The sequence below is a fragment of the Pinus tabuliformis genome, chromosome 1_1 (genome assembly GCF_031772625.1).
Source record: "Pinus tabuliformis cultivar Carrire ecotype Pingquan chromosome 1_1, CPIR1, whole genome shotgun sequence".
Classification (NCBI taxonomy): Eukaryota; Viridiplantae; Streptophyta; class Pinopsida; order Pinales; family Pinaceae; genus Pinus; species Pinus tabuliformis.
The window spans coordinates 612618705-612639025 of NC_142297.1; the positions used below are offsets into that span (position 1 = coordinate 612618705).

The following is a 20321-nucleotide window of genomic DNA, read 5'->3' on the forward strand; positions in this document are numbered from 1 at the left end:
TCCACCATTATCTAAACGTAGCACCTTGATATTTTCCCTGTCGCATTCTCTATGAGAGCCTTGAACTCTCTGAACTGATCAAAGACCTCATCTTTGGTCTTTAAGAAATAGATCCAAGTCTTCCTGGAATGATCATCAACAAAGGTGACGAAATATTCGCCATCACTAAGAGCTCTAGTGGACGTAGGGCCGCAAATATTTGAGTGTGTCAATCCCAACATGCCATTTGCTTTGCTGACACTTCTAGGAAATGTTGCCTTTACGCACTTCCCAAGTACGCATCCTCTACACACATCATCATGTTCTTTGCTGAGAACTGGAACTCCCGTTACAGTTTCTCTGAGCATCCTAAGTGCTCCATGGTGTAAATGTCCCATCCTCCTGTGCCATAGTTCGTTCAACTCCTTCCCACTACTATTATAATTGCCTATCAGTGCCATTCGAGAATCGAGTTGCAACCTTTATAACCTGTTGCTTCCAACTCCAATCTGTCTCACCTTCTTCCAGCTAGAGTGTTTGACATACACTTTCTTCCACACGAAGTGTACATCATACCCCTTTTCCTATAATTGGGACACTGAAATTAGGTTCATACCCAATCCTGGCACATGTAGTACATTGGTAGCATTGGTGTTGGTTCTTGTTTCTGACTGAAATTCTATGGTGACTCTCCCTATTGGAGTACATTTAGTTTTGTTTCCCATAGTGATCTCGAAGTACATCTGTTGCTCCTGATAGCTAGAGAAATATCCTCTAACTTCTGCCATATGAGCTGAAGCTCCACTATCAATAACCCAGACACCAGATGATGTTGAACCTGACAAGCACGCGAACTCATCCTCCAACCTGGAAGATAATGTGGAAATTTCTAAGTCTGACACATTAGAAATCCCTACTGCATTATCTGGTTTATTATTTCCTACTTGTTCATTCCATTAACAAGTTATTTATTAATATAGATACCGAAATAAACACAAATGCAGCCTTCACACATATACAAATCAGTAACTGAAATAACTGAGACAATCACACAAGGGACACCGTTATTTTTGGACAATCATCCCCGGAAAAACCCAATGCGGGAAAACCGGTGCAACATATATGAGGGTTTTATTATTATGTAGTTTCTGAATACAACTAGGGTGCCAGAAATGGCTCACCCTTCAGAGATTTTCCTTGGCAGAAGTACCTCTCCTCGGAGACAGATATTCCGGCTGATCAGCAACCAGATGATTGATCCCACAGCAACTTCGACAGTTCCTTAGTTGGACAGTGAAAGTTGCTGCAAGCTTCCTTCCGAAACTGCGTCACACTCCAAGGACTGTGTCACTCTCTACGGCTCTATGTCTGCCTCTCAGCTCCTAGTCTGCCCCAAGAAAATTCCTCAACACTGCCTCTTCAGCCCAACGTCTGCTGTGCAGCCCTCTACATCAGCCTCTTGGCCCTTAGTCAGCCTCTTGGCCCTCTATGTCTTCTACGCTGGCCTCCTCAACCTTTGCGTCAGTCCTAGCTGCCTCTGCGTCAGCCTTCCTAGGCTCTGTGTTGTCTCTCTGGCACTTCCTTTGCCTCTCTGATATGTATTCTCGGCCTTCTGCCCAACTGCCGCTTGCTGCAACAGATCACTAACTTGATTTCTCAGCAAACCCTGCCCCAGAAAATCGAATTCTTGATCAACTTGGTGCGTCTCCAACTGACCCTCAAGCCTCCTCTTATACTTTTTCCATTGATGATTCAACAGTCAAGATTAAGTCCCTAATCAATGGCTAAGATTAGATTTGGCTTGATCCTCATCATTTAGAACTTTCTCACCCATTTTATATTAATACACATTAATATTTTAATTTTCCTAAGTTTACACTTAGGAACCCCATTAAAAATATTAATTATTTTAATATCCATTTGGGTGGAATTTCTCCAAATGATTTCTGGGTCTTGGAGATGTCACGTGCCTTAGCCTCTCCACCAATTTTCACGGTTAAGGCACATCCGATGCTTACCAAAAATCAACAGATAATTTTGAGGCTTCCTAACTGTTGATTCTATCCATGATTTTCTGTGTTATTTCTCCTTTCCTTCCTAACGTTGATTTTGTTGTTGCAAAATACTGTCCCAGTTGGAAATCTACTCTGCAAAAAAAAATATTGCTACTCCCTCTGCCTTTGGTAATCCTCAATTTGGAAAATCTAATTTCTATGTCGACTCTCTCAGAGAAATAAGATTTTCCTCAAAAACTGACCTTCCTGGACAAGGGGACTATGCAGCCTCTGAGGTTTCGAGCAGTTGCTTACGCAATGCTACGAAGCTCCTCCTCCTCTCTGCAACTGAGCTTTATGGCTTCTATTTGCGCTCTAATAACACGTGAAAATTCTGAGACTTGGAATCCTACTGTAGCAACTGATAATATTTCCTCTATTTGTTAAATTAATTAAACAAATTATTTGCAGTTTCCTACGGCAAATATTGAAACATATACACTCCAGCCTTCACAAAACAAAAATACTGTGGAAGAAAAATAAATGCTGGAAAATTAGAGAAATTCTAGCACACACATACAAATATTGACACGGTTATTTTTGGACAATTTTCCTCGGAAAAACCCAATGTGGGAAACTGGTGCAGCAGATGAGGGTTTCTTTATTAATTCTTCAGCAGTAATTCAAGTACAAGAATTCAGACAACAAGACAGAGGAAAAATATTGAGACTAATTTAGAGACAAATTTCTCACTCTCCACCATGACTCCCTGACCCCGAGATGGACCCTATGCCCATACGTTGTTGTTTCTGCATCAGCTCTAATGAACTGTGTCTCTCCTCACGCTATCTCTTCTTGAATTCATCCAGCACTTCCCAGACCATTGTTGATACCCTCTCTCTCTCTCTCCTGCAACTCACCCTCTGGCTTTATCTCCTCTGCTCAACTTCAGCCACTGAGAAAATCGATCTGCCTGGGCAACTGACTAATTGCACTTGTGTTTCTTCCATCTACCCATCGACATCTTATAATATTCTGTTGGAGCACCAACAAGCAACATTAAAACATAATCAATGGCCTAGATTATTTCCCTGTCAATCCGTGTGAGTTTCTAGAACATTCACACCTTAACTTAATTAATTCTGATTAATTAGTAATGTTCCCTAAGTTTAGACTTAAGAAATATTTTTTAAAAACGACAAATAATCTAATTAAGTTATTCCAGAAACGATTTCTAGGTTTTGGAGATCTCATGTATTCTAGCCTCTCCATAAAATTTCGCTAGAACACATCTAATGTTAAAAAACTAACAGCAATGCACTGGGAATCTTCTAGTTGGAACTGTAACAGCAATTTGCATTGCCTGTGTCACTGCAACTAGTTTTGCAATGGTCTCTCGAGTACCGACTGCAACTAGCTTTGCAATTGTCTTCTAAATGACTGATTGCGTCTCCTAACACAGAACCACATACTTGTTTAAATATGTAACTAGGTTCGATCTTCATAATGGCATATGTCATCGTGATTTTATGTATTTAATGGAAAGTGAAATAGATTTATTATGTGTTCTTGAGGCATGGGTTTCATGCTCAAGGGAAATTTATTTTTAGGTCAAGCACCCATTCAATGCTTCTAGGTTTGTCATAAAGTCAATTGAGTCATTGTCGTGTATTGAAGACCCATTTGCGCATGTTACATATTGTAAAGAAAAATTGATTGAGTCAAAATAGAGTCAAAAGAGCCTCCAAGATCTCGTCCTGGCACAAAGATAAAATCGGCATACATGAAGGGACAAGTCGGCCTCAAGATAGCAATTCATACCCCTCACAAGCCTATAAAAGAGTAGGAATTCGACCTCATTTACACACTTAATCAAACAAGTTCAATCTCCTCAAAATAGAAGTTGGAAAAGGACAAAGAAGAAAAAGAAGATCAAGGTCGAAGTTTTTGGGCCTCTCTCTCTCTCTCTTTCATTAGGGTTTCTACAGTTTATGGCCTAGACGAAATTATGAAGTTGCATCGAAGCTGTGAAACATTAAGGTCGAAGTTGTGAAGTTGCCACTAGATCGAAGCTATGAACCTGCTAAGTCGAAGTTGCATCAAGGTCAAAGCTATGAAGTTGCTATGTCGAAGTTGTTGAAACTGTTAGGTCGAAGTTGCAAAAATTGTTGTTGGGGTCGAAGTTGCTAGAGAAGTTGTTGGAAGGTCAAAGTTTGTTGTTGGAAGCTATCAAGAAGAAAGGATGACTTGGTCTTGGAGGGTCTTGGTCAAGGGTCATAGGTCTTGGAATTCGTCAATTGAAATTCTATAAGAAGAGAAGGATTCTAGTGGGTTTTCCTCTCAATTGGAGAGGTTTTGGCCTTGGCTGATCACCTATATCTTGTGTCCTATTGTCTCATTGTTCTTTATGATTTGATAGTCATTTGATGTTAGAGAACACTAATAATAATAAAGGAAAGAAGAAGTTAATCAAGTAAAGTAAGAATGCATCACAAGCAGTTATCAAAGTAAGAGAAATCACCTGCACTTGTTGCCGCCTAGATTTCTCAACATGGTATCAAAGCTAAGGTGTGAAAACTCCAAAACTGAAATCATATTGCAGAAACTGGAATTTATTTTTCTAATTGTTAATTATTTTAACAATTTATCTGCTACAGCAAACATCAAACTGCAACCTTCACAAATAAAATATTGTGGAAATAATCGCTCTGGAAACTGAAAAAATTCTAGCACACACACAATAAAAATGACACCGGTATTTTTGGACAAATGTCCCCGGAAAAACCCAATGTGGGAAAACCGATGCACCAGTTGAGGGTTTTTATTATTAAGCAGCAGTGTAATCTTAGTACAATAATCAAGATGTTGAAATCTGGCTATCCTGCAAAGAAAATACTACCAAAAATATCTAGAGGGAATTTACCCTCACTGGGCAATTCTGGCACTTGATTGCTACTGAAAAGCAAGTCGTACAACTGGGCTTGGGCAAACTCTATGTCAACCTGAAGTTGTCTACTGCAACTGTTGTTGGAATCATCTACTAATCAAGCCGTCCTTCCTACTGTAGACTGGGAAAATTCTTCTTGGGCACTCTAGGACTCCTTTCTTGCCTTTGGAACTGAAGACGTCATTTCCTCTCAGCAAATCGAATTGCCTGCTAAGGCTTCTGCACTAGGACTGTGCAGCCGCCTGGAGAAACTTCGGCCTCTCTGCAAATGCACTCACTGTCTCTACTTCTCATTGAAGCTCGAACTCTCAGGCAACTGACTATTGCTACTCTAGAAAATCGAATTCTCCAATTGACTCTAGTGCATTCTACATCACCACATCAATCCCTTCTTACATCTTCGTGTTTGGGACTCCAACGGCCAAGATTAAATCTTAATTGATGGCTCAGATAATTTTTGGATCGATCCGTGTGAGTTTCTGAAGAATTCTCACATTGACTTAATTAATTTTGATTAATTAATCAGTTTTCCTAAGTTTAGACTTAGGAAACATTAAAAAAATGGTTAATAATCTAATTAAGTCATTTCTAGGTGGAATTTCCAAAAATAATTTATGGATTTTGGAGATCTCATGCATTCTAGCCTCTCCACCAAATTTCATGGCTAGAACACATCTGATGCTACAAAAACTAACACTCCCTCTTAGCGTGGATTGTGTTCTCTCTAGTGTTGCATATCCTGCCACAACATTTTGTCTTTGTATCACCTCATGTCATGCTGCTAATGTCTAGCCATGCTGCGCACCATCCACTCCGCAACTTTGATGTTGCATTTGTGTTGTTGCTGACACTGTCATACTGCTGCCAACTCTACACCTCCATTGTAACTCACTCTCATATGTTATTGTTGCAACTGCAAATACTGCAACTAAGAAGCATCTAAAATACTAAATTGTATGTGTTCAGTATAATGCATCTGTCTCCTGAGTCCTAACTGTTACTAGCCTCTGCACTGCCATTGAAAATTTTGCACTGCTGCTAACTCTACACTGAGCCACCTACTTTGCTGTCAACGCTGCACTACGCTCCTCAATACCTGACTGCTACTATTCTGCAACTGCACTCTGGTACTAACTGCATCAACTTCCACTGATCCATCATGTTATGGAACATTGTGGGTCCCCGTAACCAGGTAATGATCCATGAGGTTAACTCCTCAAGGACCCTGCCCAATCTTTGTAGCTCTCTAGGGCTACAACTCCAAGTCACCCCACCTCACTCCTGGAGGTATGGTTGCCATGATCGCAAAGTCTTCCTCCAACCTAGAGGACAACCTATCTATCTCAACATGTGTTGTCGCCTGGTCCTACTTCTCCTGCTTGTCCTTCTTCCTAAGAGGACACTGGGTATAGTAGTGCCCAAACTCGCCACACCTAAACCACTTGACATTCGATAAGTCCTTCTTCTTTTTCTACTCCCCCAGACCCTAATTGGGACCCTTTGATGCAGGGCCACATTCTCCTTCTTCACACCCTTTAGTCTGTTGCTACTGCTGCCATTAATGGAGCTCTTTAGCAGAGCTCACCTCAAGTCCTGCTGCCACAAGTCTTGCTGTTGCAAGTCAGCCCACATTCTGTCCCATCCTAGTAGCGTGTCTCTGCCCAATATACTTTGGATGAAGACATGCCAATCCTCCAAGACATTGTTTGGTGCCAACCGTACTAGCTCTAAAGGTTGAGGTGTTGCCCCAACAGTTGCAAACTGGCCTCGGACCCCCTGAATCCTAGCGAGGAAGGGATTTATGTCTTCCCCCTTCTGCATCCAAATGCGTCTCAACTTTTCTTCCAGGAGCATCTTCCACTGCTTAGAAGTACACTGGTATAGCGTGGAGAGAGCATCCACATCTCTTTGGTCGTTCCCTTGGCCACTATATGTGAGACCATATGATCCCAGACTCCATCTAGGATTAATCGCTTCTCCTTCACCATTTCCTTCCCAGTTGATCACTTACACTCTAATACCATGTGAAAATTCCAAAACTAAAATACTATTATAGCAACTGGAATTTATTTTTCTAATTGTTAATTATTTTAACAATTTATCTGCTACGGCAAATATCAAATAAATCACACTGCAACTTTCACAAATAAATTATTGTAGAAATAATAGCACTAGAAATTGAGAAAATTCTAGCACACACATACAATAAAAATGACATCGTTATTTTTCGACAAATGTCCCCGGAAAAACCCAATGTGGGAAAATCGGTGCAACAGTTGAGGGTTTTTATTATTAAGGCGTAGTGAAATCTGAGTACAATAATCTGGATGCTAAAATCTAGCTATCCTATAGAGAAAATACTGGCAAAAATATCTAGAGGGAATTTGCCCTCACTACGGGCAATTCCAACACTTGATTGCTACAGAAAAGCAAGTCGTCCAACTGGGCCTGCGTAGGCTCTACATCATCCTAAAGTTGCCTGCTACAACTGTTGCCTGAATCGTCTCCTAATTAAGTCGTCCTGCCTACTGTTGGATGGGAAAATTCTTCTCCGACACTCAAGGACTCCTTCCCCGCCTTTGGAACTGAAGATGCTTTTCCCTCTCATCAAATCAAACTGCCTTTTGAGGCTTCTACACAACCTCCTGGAGAAACTTCAGCCTCTCTACAAATGCACTTGCTGGATCTAGAAATCTTCCTCCATCCTCACTGTCCCTACCCCTCACTATCTCTGCTTCTCACTAAAGCTTGAACTCTCCAGCAACTGCTTGCTACTATTTTGGAAAATCGAATTATCCAAATGACTCTGGTGCATTCCCCATCACCACATCGATCCCTTCTTATATCTTCCTGTTAGGACTCCAACGGCCAAGATTAAATCTTAATCGATGGCTCAGATCATTTATGGATGGATCCGTGTGAGTTTCCAGAGAATTCTCACCTTGACTTAATTAATTCCGATTAATTAACCAATTTTCGTAAACTTTATACTTAAGAAACATTAAAAAAATGGTTAATAATCTAATTAAGTCATCTCTAGGTGGAATTTCCATAAACGATTTCTATGTTTTGGAAATCTCATGCATTCTAGCCTCTCCACCAAATTTCATGGCTAGAACACATTTGATGCTACAAAAACTAACATGAGGTGACTACATCAAGGAAGGGCAACACGAAGAAGGATAGTCTAGGGCCGAAGTATAAAGAGATCATCTTGGAAACATCAAGAGCATCAATCATCAAGAAGGAATAGCCCTCTTCTCATATTGAAAGGAAATAATTAAGAGCATCAAAGAAGACCCCAAAATCCTAGCTCATCCAAAGAAGGGTTCCACACTTGAAGTGTTCTTGGGAAACTCACACATTCTACAATCATTATCATGAGGAAGGAAGAGCAAAGAACTTTTGGTTCTGTTTTTTTGGGCTATATTCTCCACAGATGTGAAGTATTAAGACATCCTTCTGCAGCAGCAAGTATCAAATTGCAGCCACCATCAAGGATCAAGTTTTGCGCCAAGAAAGGTCTCCTTTGCAAGCCGAAATAACAAGAAAAAAAGTCAAGTCAAGAAAAGTAGAAAGGAGGCAAATTTGTTTATCTTCTAGCCACACATGTGAACTAGGTTATTGCAGGAAAAGTCGAAATTGCAAAACTACTACTACAAGCCGAAATTTTGAAGAAGGGCCGAAATTTGAGGTTGTGAAACAAGTTTAACTTGCATTATCTTGATGGAAGAAAAGCAGGAAAAAGCATTGTCATCATCATCAAGGAATCAATATGATTTGCCTTTGAGCCAAGGATCACTTTTGAAGAAAGACATTTTCTATTATCTACATCATCATCAAAGGCATCAAATTGAAGATTTCATCATCTAGGAGTATTTTCACTTGACAAGTAAGTATTTTTGTATCTATATTTGAATATGTCAAAATGACTTCATATTGCAAGGAGAACAACAAATTGGTTGGGTTGTCAAACTTTCTTGCATGGAAGAAGAGGATAGATTTGATCCTCATAAAAAATGAAGTCGTTAAGGGTTTAATTGTCGAACCACTAAATGAAGAAGCTCAAGCTCTACAAGATGAAGATATCAAAAGAACAAGGAATAGCCTCATACTTTATGAGGGTGTCAGAATTAAGAGACCAACTCCATGAGTTGGGAGAAATAATGTCTGAAAAGGAAATGATTGCCATAGTGCTCAATGCACCACCAGAGGAATGGGGCAACTTCACATCAAGCATCTATGGGAAGAAGGAAGCTACTCCATTCAATGAACTATGGTCATTGTGCAAAATCGAAGAAACCAATCTAAAGGCAAAAATCAGTGTAGGATCAAGCGAGCAAGCTCAAGCATTTGCTGCCATCACTAGAATAAAAGGGAAGTTTAGAAAGCTTGGTCCTCAAAAAAATAAGAAGAACATGTCGAAGGTTCAATGTTATGGTTGTCATGAATATGGGCACTACAAGAGAGATTGTCCAAAGCTCAATAAGGACAACAACAAAATAAGTAGTGGAAGAAGCTAAAAAGAAGAAATCCAAGGAGGAAGTAAAAAATCTCTACTATGATTGAGATAGTCTTCCTCACCTAGTTCTTTTCAAGTTTCTGTTTCAAATTTTATGTTGTAAAATATGACTATCATGGTAGGAATAGGAATCATTAGAAGCATGATAGGATTCATCATTTTAGGAGATGGCATCATAGAAGCATACGATTGAAAGCAAGAGCTCGTGACATCATCATAAACAAGCATGAAAGATAGCTGAAATAGAAGTCTATGGTTGTCACCTATAGAGGGATGTAGCTCTTGGTAACCTCATTAGAAGCATAAGTAGCACTAAGAAAGTCATCTAGTATAGAGCTCATCATACATCATTCAAAAGGGAGCATTTGCAAGATGAGGATGATCAAGATCCTCCTTTGGAATCTTCATCAGAAGGTTAAGCTACTGGAAGAAGCAAGTGTCTTGCTAAGAATTCAACTTTGTATGGGATTCATGGAATGATGGTATGATGTCAAAAGAAGTGAAGCAGGTCAAGGTGATTGAAGTTCCTTCAATCAAGGAAGTTGTTGAAGGAAGTTTAGATGACCGAAAGGAAGAAAATGACGTATGTATGCTTGTATTTGCTAAAATTAAGTCATGTCATATAGTTGCAGATAACATGGATGAATGTTCTACTTCAAGAGCCTGATCAAAAGAAAGGATCTCCTCCGTTGAAAGGATGCATGAAGGCATGATTCACACATTGACTAAATGAAATCAACATAATATGTCCTCATATGAAATATGAGGTGGTTGACAAAGTTGAAGGAGCTATGATTGAAGTTCCTGGGAAGAAATGTGCGAATAAAGAAAGAAAAAGATCATGAAAAATGCAACTATGGAGAAGGCAATCAACATCCAAGGACTAAAATATTTGACTATGATATCTCCATAGGAAAGATATGAAGATCGTGATAAAGTCTGAAAAAGAAAGAGACCCTATGTATGCAGCATGTTGATGCAAACAAGGAGATGTCATGATGAAAGACAATCACAAAGGTAATCTTGATTTAATGTTCATTTTCTATTTTTGAATGATATCTGGATGGGCAAATGCAAGGCTGCCAAGGGAAGAGTTGTAGATGTCATCTACAACTGATGTTCTTGTGGTAGGATGAAAGATCTTGAAGGAAACATGACATGAAGAAGGTAGCAAAGCATGAAGGAAGGCCATATATGGACTAATGGATCACTTTCCGATGAAAAGAATGATGACATGACTGACAAGATTCATGGAAGTGATGGAAGTTGGAAAATGTAACTAGGTTCAGTCTTCATTAATGTATTTGAATCATCGTGACACGTACTTGTCAAAAGAACAAAGAAAAGAAATGTTATTATTGTATCAATGACTTATTATAGCATGGGTTTCATGCTTGGGTCATCATTATATTAGTCAAAGTCCCCATTGTGGACTCCTAATATTAGTATTGAGTCTATAGAGTCATTGTACATTTAAAGAGACCTTTCTTGGGTTTTTGAATCATGTAAAAAGGTTTACTATTGAGTCAAATATAATTTATGTAACCTCCACACCAAGTCAACCTAAGGACACCAATTCGACCTCACTTGGAGCCTATAAATAGAAGGAAGTTGAATTCATTTGGAGCATCTCATCTCAAGCTAGTTCGATATCTCTAAGGAAGTTGGAGAAGTGCGAAGTGGGTCAAAGAAGTCTAAAGGAAGTGCAAGTTGGGTCAAGTCTAAGGAGAAGAAGAAAATCGAAGTTTTGGAGCTACTCTCTCTCTGTTTCGTGCCCTAGTTTGGGAGATCAAAGTCTTCCAAGTGTTGTTGCTGCCAGTTGCTACCTGATGTCGTAAGTTGTTGCATAGTCGAAGTTGCTGGGGTGGAAGTGTTGCTGCAAAGGGGTCGAAGATTTGGAAGGTTGACTTGGTGTGGAGGGAAGGTTTGGTCTTTGTCTAGGTTGAAGAGTCTCAAAGAATACTATTGAAGGAAGAGAATTTTTTATTGGGTTTTCCCCTCGAGGGGGGTTTTTCCCTGGCATAGTGCCTACATCTTGTGTCTTTTGTTTTGTGATCTTCATACACACATAATATGCTAATTGCTTGATGAAAGATAAGATAATAAAGAAGTAAAAGAAGCCAACATAACTCACAAGTAACTATCAAGAAAGAGGAATCAAACCCTAATCTACTTGTAATGATTTCTCAACAATGGATGGCTTGTGCTCTATAAAGAAGTCCCAAAAGATTTAGGCTCCATATCAAAGAAGAAATTCATGACATCGAAAGAGGAAGTTCTACAAGCAACTTGTTATCCCATGATCTCTAGCTAGAGCGCTGCTAGAAGAAAATCCCTAGTTAAGAGGGAGCTTGGGTACATTCCTTTTGTAGGGATGGGTACATTTCTTCATTGGAATGGGCATGTCCTCCCTAGTTGAGAGATAGAGATAGACACATCATTCTTGTCTTCACTTGAGAAGATAGAATGGAGGATTGAGTAAGCATCTGGCATCTAATACTCTTTGAGGATGTGTCAGGGCATCCAAGAAAAGAGTAATTGTAGAGGACCAATATTCTTAAAGGACTGGGAATCCAAAATAAGAATAGTCCTGGTGGAACATACTCTAAGAAAACTCGGGTGGGGTATGTTCCGAGAGAGACAATGATGAGGTTGTCTATAAATCATTGATCTTGCCAGCATTGTACTATGACCTTGTGGAGAGATAGAGTTGTTAGTGAAGGCCTTGCTATGTGACAATGCTAGATGATATGATGCTATACAGATGGGTTACCAATCTGATTCTTCTTATGAGAATTCTTCAAATTGAGAATGTCTAAGTAACTTGTATGGATTATGAATACCTCCCTAGTTAAGAGGGAGCGTTGAAATATGTAACTAGGTTCGGTATTCATAATGGCATATGTAATCGTGATTTTATGTATTTAATGAAAAGAGGAAAAAAAAAATTATTATTTGTGTTCTTGAGGCATGGGTTTCATGCTCAAGGGAAATTTATTTTTATTGAGTGTTTCTAGGTTTGTCATAAAGTCAATTGAGTCATTGTCATGTATTGAAGACCCATTTGGGCATGTTACATATTGTAAATAAAAAATTATTGAGTCAAAATAGAATCAAAAAACCATCCAAGACCTCGTCATGGCACAAAGATCAAGTCAGCCTACATGAAGGGACAAGTCGGCCTCAAGATAGCAATTTGTACCCCTCACAAGCCTATAAATAAGAACGAATTCGACCTCATTTACACACTTACTCAAGCAAGTTCGATCTCCTCAAGATAGAAGCTGGAAAAGGATGAAGAAGAAGAAGAAGAAGATCAAAATCGAAGTTTTTGGGCCTCTTTCTCTTTCGTTAGGGTTTCTACAGACGAAATTCTGAAGCTATGAAGCATCAAGGTCAAAGTTGTGAAGCTGCAAGGTCAAAGCTATGAAGCTACAAGGTCAAAGCTATCAAGCTGCAAGGTCGAAGTTGTGAAGATGCCTCTAGATCGAAGTTGTGAAGCTACTAGGTCAAAGTTGTTGAAGTTGCATCAAGGTCAAAGCTGTGACACTGCTAGGTCGAAGTTATTGAAGTTGCTAGGTCGAAGTTGCAAAAATTGTTGTTGGGGTCAAAGTTGTTGGAAAAGTTGCTAGAAGGTCAAAGTTTGTTGCTGAAAGTTGTCAAGAAGAAAGGATGATTTGGTCTTGGAGGGACTTGATTAAGGTTCATAGGTTTTGGAATTCGTCAATTGAAGTTCCATAAGAAGAGAAGGATTCTGGTGGGTTTTCCTTTCAGTTGGAGAGGTTTTGGCTCTAGTTGATCGTCTGTATCTTGTGTCCTATTGTCTCATTGTTCTTTATGATTTGGTATTTGTTTGATGATAGAGAACACTAATAATAATAATATAGGAAAGAAGAAGTTAATCAAGTTAAGTAAAAATACATCACAAGCAGTTATCAAAATAAGAGAAATCACCTACACTTGTTGCCCCCTAGATTTCTCAACACTATTATGATACTATGGGCCCCTGTAGCAAAAGTGATGGTCCTGACTCCTACAGCAACAATCTGGAACTGATCTAATTGATCTCCTTGTTGCATCTGTGTTGGACCAACCCAGCTTGATATGCATAAGTATCAAGCTTCTTCTCCTGTTGGATCTGGCGCCTCACTATCTCCTTTTGAGCTCAGTCCCTGTCTGGGACCCTTCTTCGCTTTGCAACTCACAGTTCCTCCAGAACCTGTCTCTAGCATTCTGGCCAACTCATATGGCCTATTCTAGAAAATCTTGTACAACCATCTCTGGAAAGCTGCAAAATCTACGAATTCAAAAACTAGGAAATAAATAAGAATCTTCACCCTTTCCTGCTTGGTTGTTGCTCTGCTACTCGCATGTCTCTTGGAATGTGCGGTTTTGCTTGTTGGTTTTTCCTCTGCAACTGAAAATTTTGGATATCCTTCAAGACTGAAACTGGAAACCCTTTGAGAAAAGATCCCTCAATGCGTGTTATTTCTCTTCCACCTGACGTTGATTCTGCTACTACAAAACTGCAGCAAAAACAACTGTGCCCAGATCTACCCTGCAAATTCACTAATCTACTTCACCAAAACTACTTCTCTGCTTCACCACTGCGTGTTGGAACTGCTACTAGACTTTGCAAATTTTCCTTCCACCTGCACTGGAAAATCGATCCCTCGACCCAGTATTTCGAATTGCCTGGCTAGCTCTGCGCAGATCTAGAGAAATTGTGTTGTTCCTCCCTCTAAACTGTGAATTTTTCCCTCTTCATCTCTAAGCAATTGAATTGTCAAACTTGTTCTAATACCAAGTGAAATTTTCCTTAAAATGCAACAACTGTAATTAATTCTTCTAACCAGATTAATTATGCAATTTAGTTTGTTACGAAGAAATAAAGAATTAATCACACTCCAATTTCTTCACAATAAAAACCCTGCGGAAAACAAAATGTTGGAAACTGAGAAATATAGAGCTCACGCACAAAAATATGACATTGTTATTTTTGGACAATTTTCCCCAAAAAACTCAATGCGGGAAAATCGGTGCAACAGATGAGGGTTTTATTATAATGCAGCAGCAAAAATTTTGAGTACAAATCTGGATGCCAATCTGGCTATCCTCCAGCAAAATATACTGCCAAAATTATTTGGAGAAAATTCCTCCTTTCTACAACCAAACTCAGCCCCTCTGGCCCTACTTTCACTTCCTCCTAACAACTCACATTCGCCAGAAATGCGCACTGCTTGGCCCATATAACTCGCATTGCCTGCTCGCTGGCTCTAGATGAGTCATCCTACCTCCCTCTGGCCCTAGAAGTGACTCACTCTGCTTTCCAGGTGATCTCTCGACCTCCTACAACTGAAACGATCACTTTCCGACTCCTCGAACTAGGGTTTTTGGCTGCTCGGCTTCTCTGTAGAAATAATTTGGCCTCCCAACTATTGTTGCTCTGCTGCTGGAAAAATATGCTAGAAATGACTCTATTGCTCCCTCGGTTATTTCGTTGCTCCCTCAATCACTGCCACTCGACCATTGGCTCGAATTCTTCTCTAGTTGAACTCTACTCTCTAAGAAATTTGATCTGCCTTGACCACTAGGTAGTTCGATCTGCCAAGGAACTCAAACTACTAGTGAGTCTACTCCTACACTTGCATCTTTTCTAGATCGAACTTGTAATAACCTTGCCAAATAAAATTCCCAAATTCTAACAGCTACAAATTTTAAAACGAATTTATCACTTTAATATACAGATACCTACCTAGCTTCAGAGTTTGAAGTCAATCCCGCATTGTTGTAGCACCCAATTTTCTCCCATTACCAAAAGACCAAAACCTCCCTACCAAACTGGGCACAATCTCGATACCCAACTCCAAAGTACTTCAAAATTTGAAGTAATTTGGCCCCCGTGCCCAAAAGCTTCAAGAACAATCAAGGCTTCTCTCAATCTGTGGCTCTCTATTGTAAATTCCTCCTCCCTGCACTCCACCCCAAAGGCCCAAAAGATCCTTTTCTAAATCGCACCCCCTTCTCCTTATATTTCTCAGAACCACCGCCTTTCTTCCCTTTCTCGTCTTAGTGTCTTTGTCCCTATCACGTGGAACTCAGCATGCCCTTGAACCTTATTTGATTTTATAAGATTTGATTGAGTAGGTTCACCTTTAAAAGATATGTTACGTAGGATTAATTTGATTTATTAGTTTAGTTAGGGTTAACACTATTTTATTAATTAAAATTTTTAATTAAATTAATTTACTTTATTAATAATTTTAATTAAATTATCTTATTTAGAATTAAATTATTTTATTTATTTTAATCAAATTAAATTTGTAAATTCAGTAAATTTACTTCATAATTCACTATATGTTATATTTTCTTTTGATTAAGGATTATAAGGGTGGTATACATATCAAGTACCTAACTTGATATATTCATTATATTCCGAAGAGATAGGAATTTATTTCAATAAGCAATTCATTACCCTAATTTAGACATTTTCTAGTATTAGCCAGTATTTATACTACTGCAATACATGTGGTTCATGCATATGTAGTTATCATATGGAAGCGCCGTATGTACGTTAATATTCGCATTCTATTTGTAATTGTAGGTGGGTCATTACAGAACTTCTCTCCCTGCTCGATCTCCGCAACTAGGTAGTTCGATCTGTCAAGGAACTCACACTACTAGTGTGTCTACTCCAACCCCATCGACCTCTTCTTATAATCTCTCGTTGGCTCACCAACAGCCATGATAAAATCCTCATCAACTGCTAAGATCATCTCTAAGTTTATCCATGTGAGTTTCTAGAGAAATCTCACCTTTCTCAATTAATTCATGTTAATTAATCATTTTTCCTAAGTTAGACTTAGGAAAAATTTAATTACTCACTAATTAACTTAACTGAGTCATCTCTAGGTGTTTTCTCCTAAAACTTTTTCTGGGTTATGGAGTTCCTATGTTTCTAGGTCTCTTTGACCAAAGACGAGACTAGAACACTTGTCTGATGCTACCCGACCATCAAAAACTAACAAAGGCTAGGGCCTTAGCTTCAAAATCCTCCATGAAAAGATTAGTTGCAATGGGGGAATGGAGGGAGCCCATGGAAACTCCACATGTTTGCTCATAGATTTCATCTTGAAAGGTGAAAAAAGTGGATTTAGGCCAATACCTACTAATGTGGCAGTATTAGGGTTTGTGATATTGTTAACAAAATCTATAGCTTCATTGATGAGGATCTTAGTAAAGAGAGAAACAACATCGAAACTGACCAAAATAGCATTTGGTTTGAGTTGAAAATCTTTAATTTCATTAACGAAAGAAGAGGAGTATTGGACAAAAGAGTCAAAATTACCAACAAGGGGTTTGAGCTTTTGCACCAAGTACTTGGCAAGAAGATAAGTGGGCATGTTGACCACTACTGGTCAACTACCCATGCAGTACACCTCCTTTCTGTTGGCAGAGAGGGGTAGCTCCTGAGCAGCATGTCCGTGCCATCCTGCCATCATCAGCAGTTTGATCTTTTTGATTGTAAACCCAGTCTGCATGTATTAACTGTAAATAATCTTAGCAGACATGAAGTCATGTATGTAATTTGCCTAGGTGGACCTAACTTTCTGATGATAATCTACGTCCCGGAAGGTTTTTTGTCTCACCGATCCACGGATCGGCAGAGTTTTCCTTCAAACCTGACCCTAAAGCCGGGATTGATTTTGTCATTTGAACTTTAGGAGAATCCTCGTGTGTTGATCTGCTAGATTATCGTTGTGTCGCAGAGCTGGGTGTTTTGTGAGGGTCTGTATTAAATGGGTTTGTCCCTTAAGATGTAATTTTGTAAAAGTCATGATGTAATGTGTCCTGAGGGTCGAGAAATGTTTTAAATCCCCTCATAAGTCCTAAGTCCTAGGTGCTAGGTGATGTTTCCGAAAGTTTAGTTCAGTGATCCATTTTAAAATGAATTAAAAAATTAAAAAATGAATAAAAATAATAAAATAATGAAAAATAATAAAAAATTAAAAAATCAAGCAAAAACCCTAACTAATAAAATAATAATATTTTAAGTGAATAAATCGACGGATGAGATCAAGAGATGTCTTGATCCTCATCAACGGTCGAGATCATTTCCACATGGATCACTCGAACTAGCCGTTAGGATCATTTCCTTTATATAGGGTCTTAGGGGGTCATTTCAATTGATTCGATCTGTGAGTCAAAGACTGAAGAAGCTCTCTTGTAAATTTGTTTCTGGTTAATAAAGAAGACTTTGGGGTCCATATCTTGCTGGTGTTACTCTCTTGAAATGCTGTGAGATTGTTTTAATTTTCTGCATATGTTATTTTCAGCTGTTAATAATAGCTTTTGTAGAGTATTGTGGGTACAGGTATCTTGCTCACTTGCTAGGGTTTGGGTGCTGTTAGGGTTTCTGAAGTAATGGCAGGTATCTCCATTACTTCCTGAGATCTAGCAGCATTCTTGCCCTCTTTACTGATGGTTGTTTCTGAGCTGTGCAGAAAAACCCTTGCTGAAGAAGATTTGGTGGGCGTTAGGGGAAGTTCTCGGCTGAACCAGCCAACTCCCACAAGCATTTTCTGCTGAGCCCAGTGGATTTGATCCTGGGTCTATCATTCGGTTTTATTTTTCTGATCTGCATGAGAGAATTTCTGAAGTTTTTTCACAGTGACAAATCTGAAATTTCTTTTCTTTAAAATTTTCCTGTTCTTATTGTTAAATCTGGCTGTGAAGGGGCTAAATCTGTACATTAAAGCAGGCTGTTCTAGAACTGTAAAAAAAAAATTTGTAATTTTAATTTAGTTTCGAAGGGCTTTACTCCAAAATTTTGCATATATCTTCCGGTTTTGTTGTATATTTTGCAGGTTACAAAGGACCCTGACGTTTTTGGTTTTCATCTTTTGCTGGGGAGGTGACTGTATATGAGAGAGCGTTTTAAGGAAAGGCACATTTTTTGAAATGCTGTAAGCATCAGTATGATCAAAGCCTATAAATCAAACCGCACCCCTGTTCGCTGCCATCACCTACGTGTTATCGCTGCTCTCACCGCCGTTCAGATCTGTCTGCAACATTTCCCCTCCGCCGTCGAACAGAGTCCTGCCGCCAAGCTCCCATATTTTTCATCGCTGGTCATTATTGCTCTCGACTCACTGGTATTCTCAATCTGAAACAGCTTGACGGATTATTCAAAAAGGAATATGGCAATAAGCGGATTAACCCTAGGAAGGGACGAATATCACGTTAGCTAATCAACCCACCAAGCAATCGATCGCTCAGGTAATCCGAAGTCCGTGAGGCAAAACGAGCTACAAGGTAACCTTGATAACGTTTCGAAAACAAAGCATCGGACCAGGTAAGCTATTACAGAGGTAAAAATCGCAGATAGTCTTTTCATCGTTTTTCTCTCATGGTCCAGTCGTTATAATCGTATCGATCTGCAGATGAATCGATTTCATGGCACGTTTTAGGGTTTGATTATAGTCTGCATAGGCTTTAGCAGATCTTATGACTTCGAAATTCGCTGCGTATTTGTTTTAACGGCTCGGTCCGGCTCGGTCTTGTCGATTTCTGCTTCTTAACGCATTTTTTTGGGTCACGTTGGGTTTGCCTGGGCGCAGTATTTTTGTTTTTTTTATAATTTCTGTTTCATGCATAGGTTTGGGTCGTATTTTTTTTATGTAATTGTTCATTTTAATTACTTTAGATTTTTTATCATATTTCAAATAAAAAATAAAAAAAAGGGCCTAGCGTGATAGTTTTGTGGCTTAGTTAGGGGTTAAGCATTGTAATAAATTTAATTAGTTTTCATTTTTGTATTTATTTTTAGATTTTAATTTTTTGTTAGATTCTAAACCTTAGATTTAAATTTATTTTTATTTTAGCTTAGTTTTAAGTTTAGATCTAGATTTTAATTAGATTTCATAGTTTTGTTATAAAAAAAAAAAAATCAAAAAAATAAAAAATAAAAAAAAAAATAAAAAATTTATATTTTAATTTGATTTAGTTTAGTTTTAAAATTTTCATAAAAAAATAAAAATTTCGAAAAATATAAAATTTTCGTGGAAAATAATTTTTACCAGTCTCAGTGGTCTTCATGTTATATCTTTCATGCTGGGATCTAAATTTTCAAGTCGAGATGCGAATATGATATCTAGTTAACAATTCATGATTCTCGTGGTGGTTTAGCATTCGTCTTTTCGAAGTTTTCAATTGCTGGATATCGTTTTGGTCATGTGATTTCGCTATTGACAAATGATTGCTGTTCACGGTTTATGTTTCCTTGTCATTTAACAAGTGATCATTTTAATAACAATCTCTTAAGGCACTGGTCTGCTAAGTTAATCAATTCATCTAGTGCTTATCTTGTCGTGTCTCGTGTCTCCCAACCAACTAGTCGACAGTTGGTCTTCATTATCTCGCAGGGTCTACCCCCCTTAGCCGCAGGAGACAGGCTTAAACGGAGGGATCGGGGATCAGAGTGACAGCCCCCGGTCTGAACGTTGTCGTGTCAATCCGCGCGACAACAGGGCCCATCAATAGTATTTACTATTAACAATGGGTCTGAAGGGCGCACCATATTTACGGATCTTGGGGAGGCCATAGTCTAGAGGTGAGCAGGTTGTTTTCAATAAGTTTCTTGCTAATAGAGTAGCGTTCAGAACTGGACCAGATGGAATTTGAGACTTCTTTCGAGATTTTCTTTAGGGTATTTTTGTTAAACTTTTTGTAGCTACCATTGTTGTTAAGGTGGTTTAACATCTTCGTAATGTAATCTTTTTTAATCTAATATGATGATGGCTCCAGCTTTTTCGACTTTTAGAATAACAATGTGCTGGTCATTATTAATGGCCTTGAGGGATTGGAATTCATGTTTAGT

General features: G+C 38.8%; 1 protein-coding gene across 3 annotated transcripts in view; it reads right to left on the minus strand.

The window, feature by feature from the left end:
• LOC149214773 (DNA primase) overlaps positions 1-20321 on the minus strand; it is a 344533-nt gene that overhangs the window by 89427 nt on the left and 234785 nt on the right. The window lies entirely within an intron of this gene.